Source organism: Mesoplodon mirus (genome assembly GCF_964341445.2).
Source record: "Mesoplodon mirus genome assembly, chromosome: 10".
Lineage (NCBI taxonomy): Eukaryota > Metazoa > Chordata > Mammalia > Artiodactyla > Ziphiidae > Mesoplodon > Mesoplodon mirus.
The window spans coordinates 1,718,289-1,730,907 of NC_138986.1; positions in this window are offsets into that span (position 1 = coordinate 1,718,289).

The following is a 12,619-nucleotide window of genomic DNA, read 5'->3' on the forward strand; positions in this document are numbered from 1 at the left end:
GAGGAAGGTCTGGCAGGCGTTGCTCAGTAAGGTCTGGGAAGCTCACAGGCAGCAGCCACTCCCCGCACCCACCAGGGCGTTCCCCTCCCCCCGCCACCCAGGGTCCACACTGCGTCAGGCCTGCCCCGTGCGGCCGGGGCACATGAGGCCCCATCGGCGGAGTGGACGCCCACTCATCTCGGTGCTGGAGCCTCCCAGTCGGGCATCTGTCCATCTTCCCGGCATCTGCGCCTTTCCCAGAGGTCTTGCCAGGTGACTAGTTAACCAGATAAACTGGTCCCTGATAGGGGTGCTCCCCCGGCCCCCCAGGACGTCCTGCCACCCCGTGGCCTCCCTTTCCTCCTCTCAGGGCACCTCTTCCCCCAGAGCGAGCATCCCTCACCCAGATGCACCTTAGGTCTGAGTGGCTCTCTCTCAGCTTCGAGGGGTTTTGCCGTCGGGATTCTTCCTTTGGGTTCTGGAAAGAGAGGACGTTGATTGGTGCTGGACCCTGAGACCGGGCTCTGGGGTGGGTGTCTGTGCCCCGCCCAGACATGGAGCACCCTCGGAAAATACCCAGGGTTTGGAAACAACATTCCTGCGCCCTGGGACATAGGATCGGGCTGTTGGCTTCGGATAACCGGTCGCCACGCCCGCCGTCTCCCGCCCCCCCGCGGCTTTGCCCTTCCACCAGCGCCGCGGCATGACTGATGGTGGGTGTTTCCACCCGTAGCTGCCGGTTTGATGCTGCCGGCTCGAAGTCGGTGTGGTTTTGAAACCGTTCTCGATTCTTTGCCACTAACAGCAACTTGGATCAATAACGTCTGTGAAGACGCTCGCTCTGCACAGGCTCCCGCCCTGGCTCTTTCCTGGTCTCCCGAAAGCAGGCACCAAGCGCGGCTTCTCCGCTGGGCCTGGGCTGCTGCAGGGGCCGGGAGCCGGGTGTTCTGAGGCTCCAGATGACAAGTGTCAGGACCCGCACGTCCTCAGCAGCGGGAGGACGGGTGGAAGAGCCGGGAGTCGGAGCCGCGAGCCTGGCGGGCTGGGCGCCCCGTCTGTGGCCAGCCTGCCTGTACAGGCCCAGTGTCCTGGCACCCAGGGGAAGGGGCCCGAAGTCGCTTGGAGCTTGGGCCGGTCTGGCCTGAGGCTCAGCCTTGCCTCAGTACCGTGCTTTCGTAGCTGTGGGCTCCTGGCGGCTAGAAAGCCCAGCTCACGTTTCCGTTCCACTTCTCAGCCGTGGACAGATGGGCGCTGCAGTCCCAGAGCCCCTCAGAGCTGGCCCTCAGCTCTCAGCAGGAGGCGCCGCTGCCTCGGGGGAAGGGTCCCTCCGGGAATCATCCAGCAGGGAGGGGCCGACGTGGGCGTCGCTGTGCCGTGTGCCTGGCGTTCTGCATGCGTGCGGGAGCTTGGTCTGCGGTTTTCTTGCTGCTCAGCACCCCGTCTATAAGCTTCCACCCTGGTTTGTAAATTCATAACGTTAAGTCGAGAAAAAGCAGCCACCGTCCCCTTTCACTAGAGTCGTCTTGTTAAGTCTCTCTGGAATTGCAGGACGCCTCATTTCCTGCTGCAGGGGCTGGGGAGGCTCTGCCCCTTTGTGCACCTCGGGGAGGTCTGCACCCAGGACTTCTCTGGTCCAGAGCGAGCCAAGACCCCTCAGAACACACGGAGGACCTGCCCGGGCATCCGGGCTGGGAGGCCCCTGGCCTTGCTAGCCCTGTGGAGGCAGGGTGAAAGCAGCATCGGCTGGGTATCTCGGTTCTGGTCTCGGTGATTGGTTGTGTTCCTGGGTGCTTCTCCTGTCCCTTTTGGACCTCAGTTTCCTCCAACTGTAGAATGGAAGTAAGGTGAGCCTTTTTGTCTTATGGGATGGCGTATATAAAAGCATTTGGAAAAGTTTAAAGTGTAAAAATAAGATACAGAAGTGAAATGTAAAATGCATTATATTTAAAGAAAGTATGGAAGTGCAAATGTGAGGTCTCAGCGAGGCTCCCAGAGGTGGAACCTTGCTGGGAAGGCGCCGGAGGCGGTGACAGGCAACGGTCAGGCTCTGCTGAGCAGGGAGGGGTTCGAGGACTCCTGAGTGGGAAGAGTTAGCTAGCTCACCCAGGCCCCTGCCAGCAGGTGGCTGGTGAGGACACGCATCTGTAGAGCACACGCACCTCTTACACCAACGAGGGGCGCTGAGGTCACAGCGCACGACACGTGCGACCACAGCCTCGTTTCACTCCACCCGCCAACAAAAGGAGCTTATCGGTGGGAGCCCCCAGCCCCAGAACTCAGCTTCCTAAGTGAAGAAGCAGAAAGTTCTGGAAGAGCAACACTTTAGGTGGCTGTTCCGAGAGCCTCATCGTGAGGAGGGCCCAGAGTACGTGAACTCCACTCCCAGCACTTGCCACGGACAGCATCTCCAAAGACTTCCAAAGGCCTTTTGGCCTCAAATGCCCTGGTGTGCTTCTCCAGACCTGAGAACCCACTGGAGGTTCTGAGAAAAGACTCTGAGTCCATCTTGGTTTACATTTCTTGGGTACTGCTGTGACCTTGGGCAGATGGAAACCTTGGGGTTGGTCCAGGGAATCTGAGCCACCTTGTAAAAGTCAAACAGACCTGTAAACTCGGAAGGATCCTTGTCAGGGCCTACAGTGACATTTCCGCTTAGGGTTGGTCGTGGCCAAGTGTAATACCAAGTGCACGGGTCCACCGCCATTGACAGGGCTTCTCTTCAGGCCAGGAGAAGGTGGTGGTGGGGGGGTATGTGGGATGACCGGATGGCCGTGACCTTGAGTTCTCAAGGAGGGGGGCATGTGATGGCCACAGCCTTGTGTTCTGAAGGGGACACATGCAAAGGTCCAGGGGCTTGAAGGCCGAGGTAACTTTCAGGACTCCAGTGTCTCCTTGGTGGGAGGTGTGCGCCGTTCTCGGGCTTCGAGCTGGAGTGCGTGATCTGCCCCGTGTTTCAGCAAGAATTTGGGGCCGAGATGTTAAGATCACAGGGCTGGGAGCTGAGAGAGGAGACTTTGGGAGCCCCTGCGGTAGTCCAGGCTAAAGATGAGAGGGGTGTGGACCAGCCAGTGGAGGTGGGGGGACATGGCTGGAAGGTGCTGGGCGTGGTTTGATGATAAAATCATGAGGATTTGCTACCGTCTGGACTTGGGGTGGGAGAAGAAAGAAACCAGGCCGCTCCCAAGCCTGCTGTCCAGAGCAGAGGGCAGGAGGGACGGAGCGCCGTGGCTGAGGGGCTGTTTTTGTTTCCCAGGGACTCGGGCGGCACCTGGCAGCTCGTCTGTGGGCTCAGCAGACGCCTCCGGATAAATGAAGGGATGGATGCCGCCAAGCATGGGGGTGACTTGCCCCACTCTGCCCGGCCGGCACTGCGTGTCCCGTGACCTTCCATCTTTTCCGAGGTCCTCACGCTTGTTTCAGGGCAGAGTCCTGCTTTCAGATGAGCAGGGCCGCTGTGGCCGGGTCTGCGTTTGGGTCTCCGCAGCCCGCACGGGACCCTCAGAGGCCTCGGGCGGGTTTCCCCCGCGCGGGTGAGACGCGCTGCCCCGTGTGTAGAGGATTCAAAAGCAGCAATAAAACGCACTGAACAGGTCTGCTTTCCTGTCGCCGTCCACAGCGAGTGTCAGCCACACACCCCCTCCGCGTGGGGTGGCCGTCCCCACCTCGCCCCTCTGACCCGCGCCCGCCAGGTCGCTTAGCACAGGATCTGCAGAGGCACGGAGACTCAGGGACCCCTCCCCACGTCACCCCGCTGCCAGTGGCCAGTCCGGGGTGGAACCCGCAGCCTGGCGCCGGTGTCAGCACCTTCCCTGCCCCGCGCGGCCTCCCAGGGGAGACAGCCCCAGTGTGTGGCCCTGGCACCTGGACAGCCTTTTGCCAAAATCCACTGTACTTTCCAAAGTGTGTCTTTCTGCTGAGCTGCAGCTCCAGTGTCCCTGTGCGTCAGAGCAGTGGGACAGCGTGGGCTCCCAGAGAGGGTAGGCGCTTACCCAGAAGAGCTGGCAGGCAGGCAGGCCTCGAGGGACAGAAACGAGTCACCCAGCAGCAGACAGACAGATACATCACAGGCGCCTTGGTTTGGATCACTCACAATTTGGAAGAAGTAAGCTTCGCTAGACGGGGTCGAAGGCAGGAGCTCCTGCAGCTGAGCTGCGTGCACGGCCGCCCGCTGGCCAGGGCTGCAAGCGTGGGTGCTGAGCTGCTCCCCAAAGCCCTTGCCCTCTGCCTCACACGGCCGGGCAAACTGCCACCTGTGCACAGCTAACTTCGTTCTCCTGGGCGTGTTGGGGGTGGGGGGCTCTAATTCCTAAGTTCACAGTCATGGCAAGTTCAGCAGAGAGAGGACACCGGCAGGGAGGGAAATCCAAGAATCTGCCCTCTGGGCAGAAGCGGGCAATGGGAGCTGGGGGTGGGGCCTGGGCCACTGCCCAGCTGTAGTAACTGGCTGAGTCCTGTCCTTTCCTGCACTCCCTCCTCCCATCCTGGGTCGCCCCAGAGCAAGACTGAGGTTTGATGCAGGGCAACCTCAGGGGTCCTCTGCCGACCTTACGGAGCTGGTGACGGCGACAGGAGGGTGGCAGCTGGAGCAGCAGAACCTCACGTCCCCAACTGGAACAAGCCCCAGTTTGCCCTGCCAAGTAACAGCTGCAGCCTTTGGACAAGCACCCGGCTCCTCCAGCCTCAGTGCTCTTATCCCTGCAATGGGAACAAGGAGGTCCTTGCCCCCAGCTTGTCATAAGATGGGGGGAGCCCATCAGCGTGACTCAGAGCCAGCTCCCCCCAGGGACACCCCAGCCCTGCCATCCTGCGGCGGCGGTTTCTGCAAACACCAAATTCTGTCCACCGCCCTCGCCCTCCGTCTGTTTGCGACCCACGCTCGCTGCCCCGTTCCCAATTTCCAAGTCTGTGCTCTGGGTGCACAATTTAAAGCCCTGTGCAGGAGGGGTGGAGGGCCCCAGAGGGTGACGGGGCCACCATCCACAGGGGAGACCCTACCAAAATGGAGGGGGGGGCTTCCCTGGTGGCGCAGTGGTTTAGAGTCCGCCTGCTGATGCAGGGGACAGGGGTTCGTGCCCTGGTCCGGGAAGATCCCACATGCCGCGGAGCAGCTGGGCCCGTGAGCCATGGCCACTGAGCCTGCGCGTCCGGAGCCTGTGCTCCGCAATGGGAGAGGCCACAGCAGTGAGAGGCCCGCGTACCGCAAAAAGAAAAAAAAAAAAAAAAAAAAAAAATGGAGGGGTACGAGGACAGTGTCTTGCTTCACCCCTGTAAGTGACGTGACCCGAGGAGAGCCGACATTAGGGGGAAAGTAACTGAGGGCCTCAGGACCGCTCCCCTGATGCCGGCCCCCAGCGCTCCCGTTCTGTGCCTCGGAGGGGTTGGGCTTAGGGTTCCCCGCCTTGCTTGCTGGCAGGAGCCCCGCTGGTGTGAGCATCCAGCGCTCTGGGAAGCGGCTCTCACAGTGAGAGGTGAGATGAGACCCAAGTCAGTGGCGGGAATGCAGGGGTGCGATGGAAAGTGGGATGGGGATGGGCTTCAGGGCGGCTCAGGGGACCGTGACCGGAGATGCTGGGACGGGCAGTCCCCCCAGCCCCCGTTCCCCTGAAATAACACAGTCCCAGCTTGGGGGGGGGGGGAGGCAGGAAGACGGGGGGCGGGGCTGCGGCGGGGCCTGAGCAGGAGGTGGGGGTTTTGCGGAGGATGACAGGAGGGCACAGTGAGCACACCAGGACCGGCTCCACCCAGGACTGGGGCCCCGGCTGGGGGCGAGGTTCACCCCTAACGGCAGGGAGCCCTCTTTGCCTCACTGATGTGACCTTTACATTCTACCTGATGTTCAAAGTTACCCCCATCCACCGCGCCAGGCGGAGATTTCGAGGGATAGCTGATCTGGGGAGGTGGTGTCTGGAGGGGGAGAGGCGCTGGGCAGCTGGGAGCCATGGAAGGTCACGGAGCAGGTTTGCTGGAGCAGCTGCAGTCCCCCTGCGTTTCCCACACCCCGTTGTCATGGTCTTCAGGGCCGGGCCACACGTCCCTTGTTCTCTACAGAAGACTCGAAACCTTCGCCGGAGTCACTGCACATGACAAGCGTCCTCCAGGACAGGCTTCCTGCCTCGGCCTCACAACAGCTTCCTCAGCACCCCACCCAGCCTCGGAGCCCACGCCTGCCATCCCCCTGGACCCCGCAGGCTTTCCCCGACACGCAGGTTTCCCTGCGTTCATTCACAGGCACCCGCTGACCACAGCCATGTGTGCGTCGGTCCTGGGAGGACAGGGCCCTGTCCCCAGCCCCCTGCCCAGTGGGACCTTAGCTGTGGCCTCACTCCCAGCCATAGCATCCAGCCCCCTAAGATCAGAGGCGGCTCTGCAGCCCCGTCTGCACATGATCAGTACGTGGCCATGGTCTCTGCTGGAGGGTGACCATCCCCCAAGTCAGCCCTGTAACGGAGGTGGGAGCCGCGGAGGAGTAATCTCAGGGGGCTGCTCGCACCTCCTTCTTTCCGTGGACTCAAGCCCAACTTGGCAGGAGTGAGCTTGCCTCGACCTTGTGGTGGGCACCACCCCATCGCAGGGGCCCCGCTCCCCCTCAGACGGGGAGAAACGAGGCTCTGGCCCCAGGGCCTGCCTCTCAGGTTCGAGACCTTGTGTCCCTCTGCCTGGCAGAGCTGGGTCCCGAGAGACTGCTTTGTTTCTGCAGGGCTGTGCGCTGTCCTGATCTAAAGGGCACAGTGACTAGAGCTGGGACTGACGCAGAGGGAGGGTGTGGCTCCTGTGTCGGGGGGACGTTTCCTGGGGGCGGGGACCGTGGATGGCTTCTCGGGGCCGGGACAAGCGCAGTCTGTTTCCGAGGGGCCTTGCTGATGCGGGGCACCACACACACCTCCACCCACGCTCCCCCTTCCCGGGGGCTTCGTCTTCCTGCAGCCCACGGGACGGGGCAGCGTGTGCAGGGGCATGTGAGCACTTGCTGCCTTGGGCTTTCTTAATCCAGGGGTTATGAGGTTTTCACACTCGTGAAGCACCAACACAGCACGCGTCCCAGCCCTCGATGCAGATTTAAGGAATCTTTGCTACACACGTCGCTCCGATATTTCCTACTCAGCTCCATTCCGGGCCCGGTGATGGTGGCAGCTGCAGTGTGACGGGCTTGTTTTAATCTGACGTCCATAGGGGCTGGTGGTCCTGGGACAGGCTGTTTCCCGGGGGAAGAAGCAGAGGCCTGAAATAGAAGTTTCCTTCAAATCTTGCCAAGGCAAATTGAACACGTGAGCCAGCTGACCTCACCAGCCACCGTAGTCCTTTCTGGGGCTGCCGGCTGGCCCCCTCCTCACCTGCTGCTTGGGAGGAAGGTCCCCGGGCACCCCCTGCCCTCATGCCCTCCACAAGGCTTCAGGGCAAGTGTGGGAGACCCTGGCTTAGGGAGTCTTGAAAATAAAGTGTCACACGTAACACACGAGTTGATTTATGTTAAAGACTGGGAAGGGCTCGGGTTTCACGGAAAAGAGCTGTTTCACTCTGCTGACCCCAGTGTGTCCCCCTGGGGGCTGGGCGCCGGCGGACTCCCTGCTGCCAGCCCCCATCCTAGTGTGGGCGTCCATACCTGCTGACGCCGAACTCCGGGACCCAAACGGGCCCCCAGCCATGTCCACAGCCCACACAGTCGGCCCTTACGTGTTCCTGTGTCTCAGCAAATTCTTCCAGATCCATCTCTGTGCCCAGGGACGCGGGGACAGGGCAGCCCCTCCCACGATCTGACAGTTTCACTGTCCTTCCCGCCGTGTTTCTCAGATGCCTTTACTGTTCGGGTTAATTCATTTATTTAATTTCTTGTTCAACTGGGTTGGCTAATTTTCTGACTTCGTAGAATTTTGTTCGCTATGATTCATTTCTCTGAAATAGAAACCATCCTGTGAGAACACACAAGAGGCACACGTCCTTGAGATACGCTTCTCTGCCCCAAGTTCTCGTTTTTGTGCCGCCTCTTCCTGAAAACGCAAGGGTCCCACAAATGGGCAGTTGACTCGGGAGCTTTGTCGCACTGGCATCAAGGCCCAGGGAGTGAGCCCAGAAGCAGGTCCCCTCGCTCACAGCAGCTCCCCGGCTGGACTGGGGGACCGGGCAGGAGCTGCGGTGCCAGGGCGAGTGACTGGGTGGCTTAGTTGTAGAGGGTGGCGTGAGAGGGACATCGGAGCACAGCCTGGGGGCAGCGGTCTCCGGTGAGTGCCGGGAGGTCCCTCCCCAGGCGCCGGGGGCCTGGTGCTCCTGTAGCTGTGGTGGGCCTGGCCCTCGTCCCACTGTGTCCGCCAACGCGGTCCCTCGGCCCCCTTCCTTTCTTTGTCTGTCACCATCGTGTCCCTGGATCTTAGCCTGAGAGTAGGGCCTGGAGGCGCCCTGCGATGGGCCGTGTGAGGCCTATGGGTGGCAGGTGAGCCCAGAAGCCCTGGTTCCAACTGCGTGGCAGGGTGGGTGGTGCCAGCGCTTGCTGTTGGGAAATGAGGAGTTTGCCAGGAGCTACTCCCTACAGGGCGTCGCTTTGGAACCCTGGCCAGTGGTCAGCTGGAGAAAAAGCAGCTGGCGCACTAAAGGGGTGGACGATGGGCTTGCACGCCGCCCCGCACCCTGCTCTTGGGCCCTGGGTTTTAATGGAGGTCAAGAGGTGGAGCGGGCGGCAGACTCAGCACGGCCCGCCTGCGTGGGCAGCAGGCAGCGCTCCAGCCGCCTAGCCTCTCCTCTGGGCCGGCTCTTCTCAGCCCCACAGGCACCCGGGCCCTGGACACCCGCGGGGGGACCCCTCCAGTGTCTCCGTCACCGGGCTGGCGCTGTGAGGGGTCCTCAGCTCCCGTCACCCAGCAGAGGCACATCAGGGACCCCCCAGCGCTCCGCACCCACCTGCAACTCCCGATGGCAGTCAGACCCCTGCGCTTCCCCAAACGCTGACGTCTGTCATTCCCGAGTGCGGGAGTCACTCTGGACGTGTGCAGGAGAATGAGCACTTGTCACGTGACTCTGGGGGGGTTCTTAGAGACGCTGTAGCCAGGGGCCCTGCACAGCACTTGGCTTCTCTGTGCCTCACGTTCCCTATGGATAAAATGAGCAAAATACGCTGCATCTAGCCAACCACCTTTTCAAGAAAGGTGAGAATAAAAGAAGCACTTTAAGAAGCGGTGTGAGAACGGCCCAGGGCGGCTGGGCTGGGCTGGGCTCTTCACTGGACGCCGGATGGGTCAGGCCGGAGGTGCACCAGAGGGGGAGGGCAAAGTGCACATGGGCATAGCGGTGGGGCGGAAGGCAGGCGGCCCCCACCCCTGACTGCTAACTGAGCAGCTCGACCCCTGAACTCAGATTCCCTGTCCCTAAAACGGGCCCCTGCAACCGTCAGAACTGGCTCCGTAAAGGACAGGCGAGGCACACGGGGAAGGGTCCCCACGCGGTGCTGACAGTGCAGGAGAGCCTGTCGTCAGGGCACTCGCACATGCACACACCCGTGTACACACTCACACACGCGGTGCACGCACATGCACACACACACCTGCTGGAAGGGGCATTTCCGGCAGATGGTTGCATTGCATTCTGTGCCATCGATCGAATGAATGACTTTGTGGTTTTCTACTATTTTATAACATGTATTTTAGTAGCCTTATCGAGGTAGGATTTACATACCGTAAAATACATTCATTTTCAGTGAACAATTGAGTGAGTTTTGATAAACTTACGACTGCGCAGCCTCCACCGTCTGACTGTGGCACGTCCCCACGCCGTGTGCAGGCTCCTCCCCCCAGGCGTCGCACACCTGCTTCCTGTCTCTGTGGGTGTTGCCCCTTCTGGACATCTCCTGGAGTCCTGTAAGATGTGTTCTCCGGGTCGGCAGGACTGCTGGACGTTTGTCCACCACCAGGACTCTGCTGTGCTCCCTTTTATTGCTGGATGGTTTTCCTGCGTTGTTTTGTGACACCTGTTTTTTATGGGCTTGTGGTTCAGAAGCTTCATTTCTAGAACATTCTTGGCAGGTCCATCTCATGCTAGAGGACAAAGACCATCATCCAGAGAAAGGCAGGCTGCACAGAGAAGGGATCCCGGGTCAGCGGCCCTCAGGAGGGCCCAGTGCAGGGGTGGCCCTCCCCCCAGACCCGGAACCACAGACTCTCAGCAGGTGGCCGCTTCCCACCTGAGCACCCACCCAGCTCAGGACACGTGAGTGTTTTTTTGTTTTGAATTTTATTTTATTTTTTTTAAGTACAGCAGGTTCTTATTAGTTATCTATTTTATACCTATTAGTGTATATATGTCAATCCCAATCTCCCAATCTATCACACCCTCCGCTTTCCCCCTTGGTGTCCATATGTTTGTTCTCTACATCTGTGTCACTTTCTGCCCTGCAAACCGGTTCATCTGTACCATTTTTCTAGGCTCCATATATATGCGTTAATATACAATTTTTGTTTTTCTCTTTCTGACTTACTTCACTCTGTATGACAGCCTCTAGCTCCATTCACGTCTCTACAAATCACCCAATTTTGTTCCTTTTTATGGCTGAGTAATATTCCATTGTATATATGTACCACATCTTCTTTATCCATTTGTCTGTCGATGGGCATTTAGGTTACTTCAATGACCTGGCTATTGTAAATAGAACTGCAATGAACATTGGGGTGCATGTGTCTTTTTGAATTACGGTTTTCTCTGGGTATATGTCCAGTAGTAGGATTGCTGGGTCATATGGTAATTCTATTTTTAGTTTTATAAGGAACCTCCATACTGTTCTCCATAGTGGCTGTATCAATTTACATTCCCACCAACAGAGCAAGAGGGTTCCCTTTTCTCCACACCCTCTCCAGCATTTGTTGTTTGTAGACTTTCTGATGATGCCCATCCTAACTGGTGTGAGGTGATACCTCATTGCAGTTTTTGATTTGCATTTCTCTAATAATTAGTGATGTTGAGCAGCTTTTCATGTGCCTCTTGGCCATCTGCATGTCTTCTTTGGAGAAATGTCTATTTAGGTCTTCTGCCCATTTTTGGATTGGGTTGTTTGTTTTTTTAATGTTGAGCTGCATGAGCTGTTTATATATTTTGGAGATTAACCCTTTGTCTGTTGATTCGTTAGCAAATATTTTCTCCTATTCTGAGGGTTGTCTTCTTGTCTTGTTTATAGTTTCCTTTGCTGTGCAAAAGCTTTTAAGTTTCATTAGGTCCCATTTGTTTATTTTTGTTTTTATTTCCATTACTCTAGGAGGTGGGTCAGAAAGGATCTTGCTGTGATTTATGTCATAGAGTGTTCTGCCTATGTTTTCCCCTAAGGGTTTTATAGTGTCCAGTCTTACATTTAGGTCTCTAATCCATTTTGAGTTTATTTTCACCTATGGTGTTAGGGAGTGTTCTAATTTCATTCTTTTACATGTAGCTGTCCAGTTTTCCCAGCACCACTTATTGAAGAGACTGTCTTTTCTCCACTGTATATCCTTGACTCCTTTGTCATAGATTAGTTGACCATAGGTGTGTGGGTTTATGTCTGGGCTTTCTATCCTGTTCCACTGTTTTTGTGCCAGTACCATATTGTCTTGATTACTGTAGCTTTATAGTATAGTCTGAAGTCAGGGAGCCTGATTCCTCCAGCTCCCTTTTTTCCCCTCAAGATTGCTTTGGCTATTCGGGGTCTTTTGTGTCTCCAAACAAATTTTAAGATTTTTTGTTCTAGTTCTGTAAAAAATGCCATTGGTAATTTGATAGGGATTGCATTGAATCTGTAGATTGCTTTGGGTAGTATAGTCATTTTCACAGTATTGATTCTTCCAGTCCAAGAACATGGTATATCTCTCCATCTGTTTGTGTCATCTTTGATTTCTTTCATCAGTGTCTTATAGTTTTCTGAGTATAGGTCTTTTACCTCCTTAGGTAGGTTTATTCCTAGGTATTTTATTCTTTTTGTTGCAGTGGTGAATGTGAGTGTTTCCTTAATTTCTCTTTCTGATCTTTCATTGTTAGTGTATGGGAATGCAAGAGATTTCTGTGCATTAATTTGTATCCTGCAACTTTACCAAATACATTGATTAGCTGTAGTCGTTTTCTGGTGGCATCTTTAGGATTCTCTATGTATAGTATCATGTCATCTGCAAACAGTGACAGTTTTACTTCTTTTTTTCCAATTTGTATTCCTTTCACTTCTTTTTCTTCTCTGATTGCCATGGCTAGGACTTCCAAAACTATGTTGAATAAGAGTGATGAGAGTGGACAACCTTGTCTTGCTCCTGATCTTAAAGGAAATGCTTTCAATTTTTCACCATTGAGAATGATGTTTGCTGAAGACACGAGTCGAAGTGTGTTTATCTCACTCCCACCTTCCTGAGAAGCCAGAGGACAGGGGTCCCTGGCTGGGGGGAGGGGCCCCGGAGCACCTGGTGCAGACCCTCTGCAGCCTCTCCGGGAAGTGCACCCACTGCCCTGATACCTGATACATGATGCAAGGTGGAGCATTTATCAACAAGAAGCAGCCTTTCTTTTCTTTTTCGTCACTGGAGGTGTTTGGAGCTCCTTTGCCAACTGTCACCGACGACGCGGCCAGCACCGAACAGGCAAGTGAGGCACCGTCACCCAGTGCTGGTCAGAGGAGCACACCTGGGGCAGAGCATCTCGGCTGTGGATC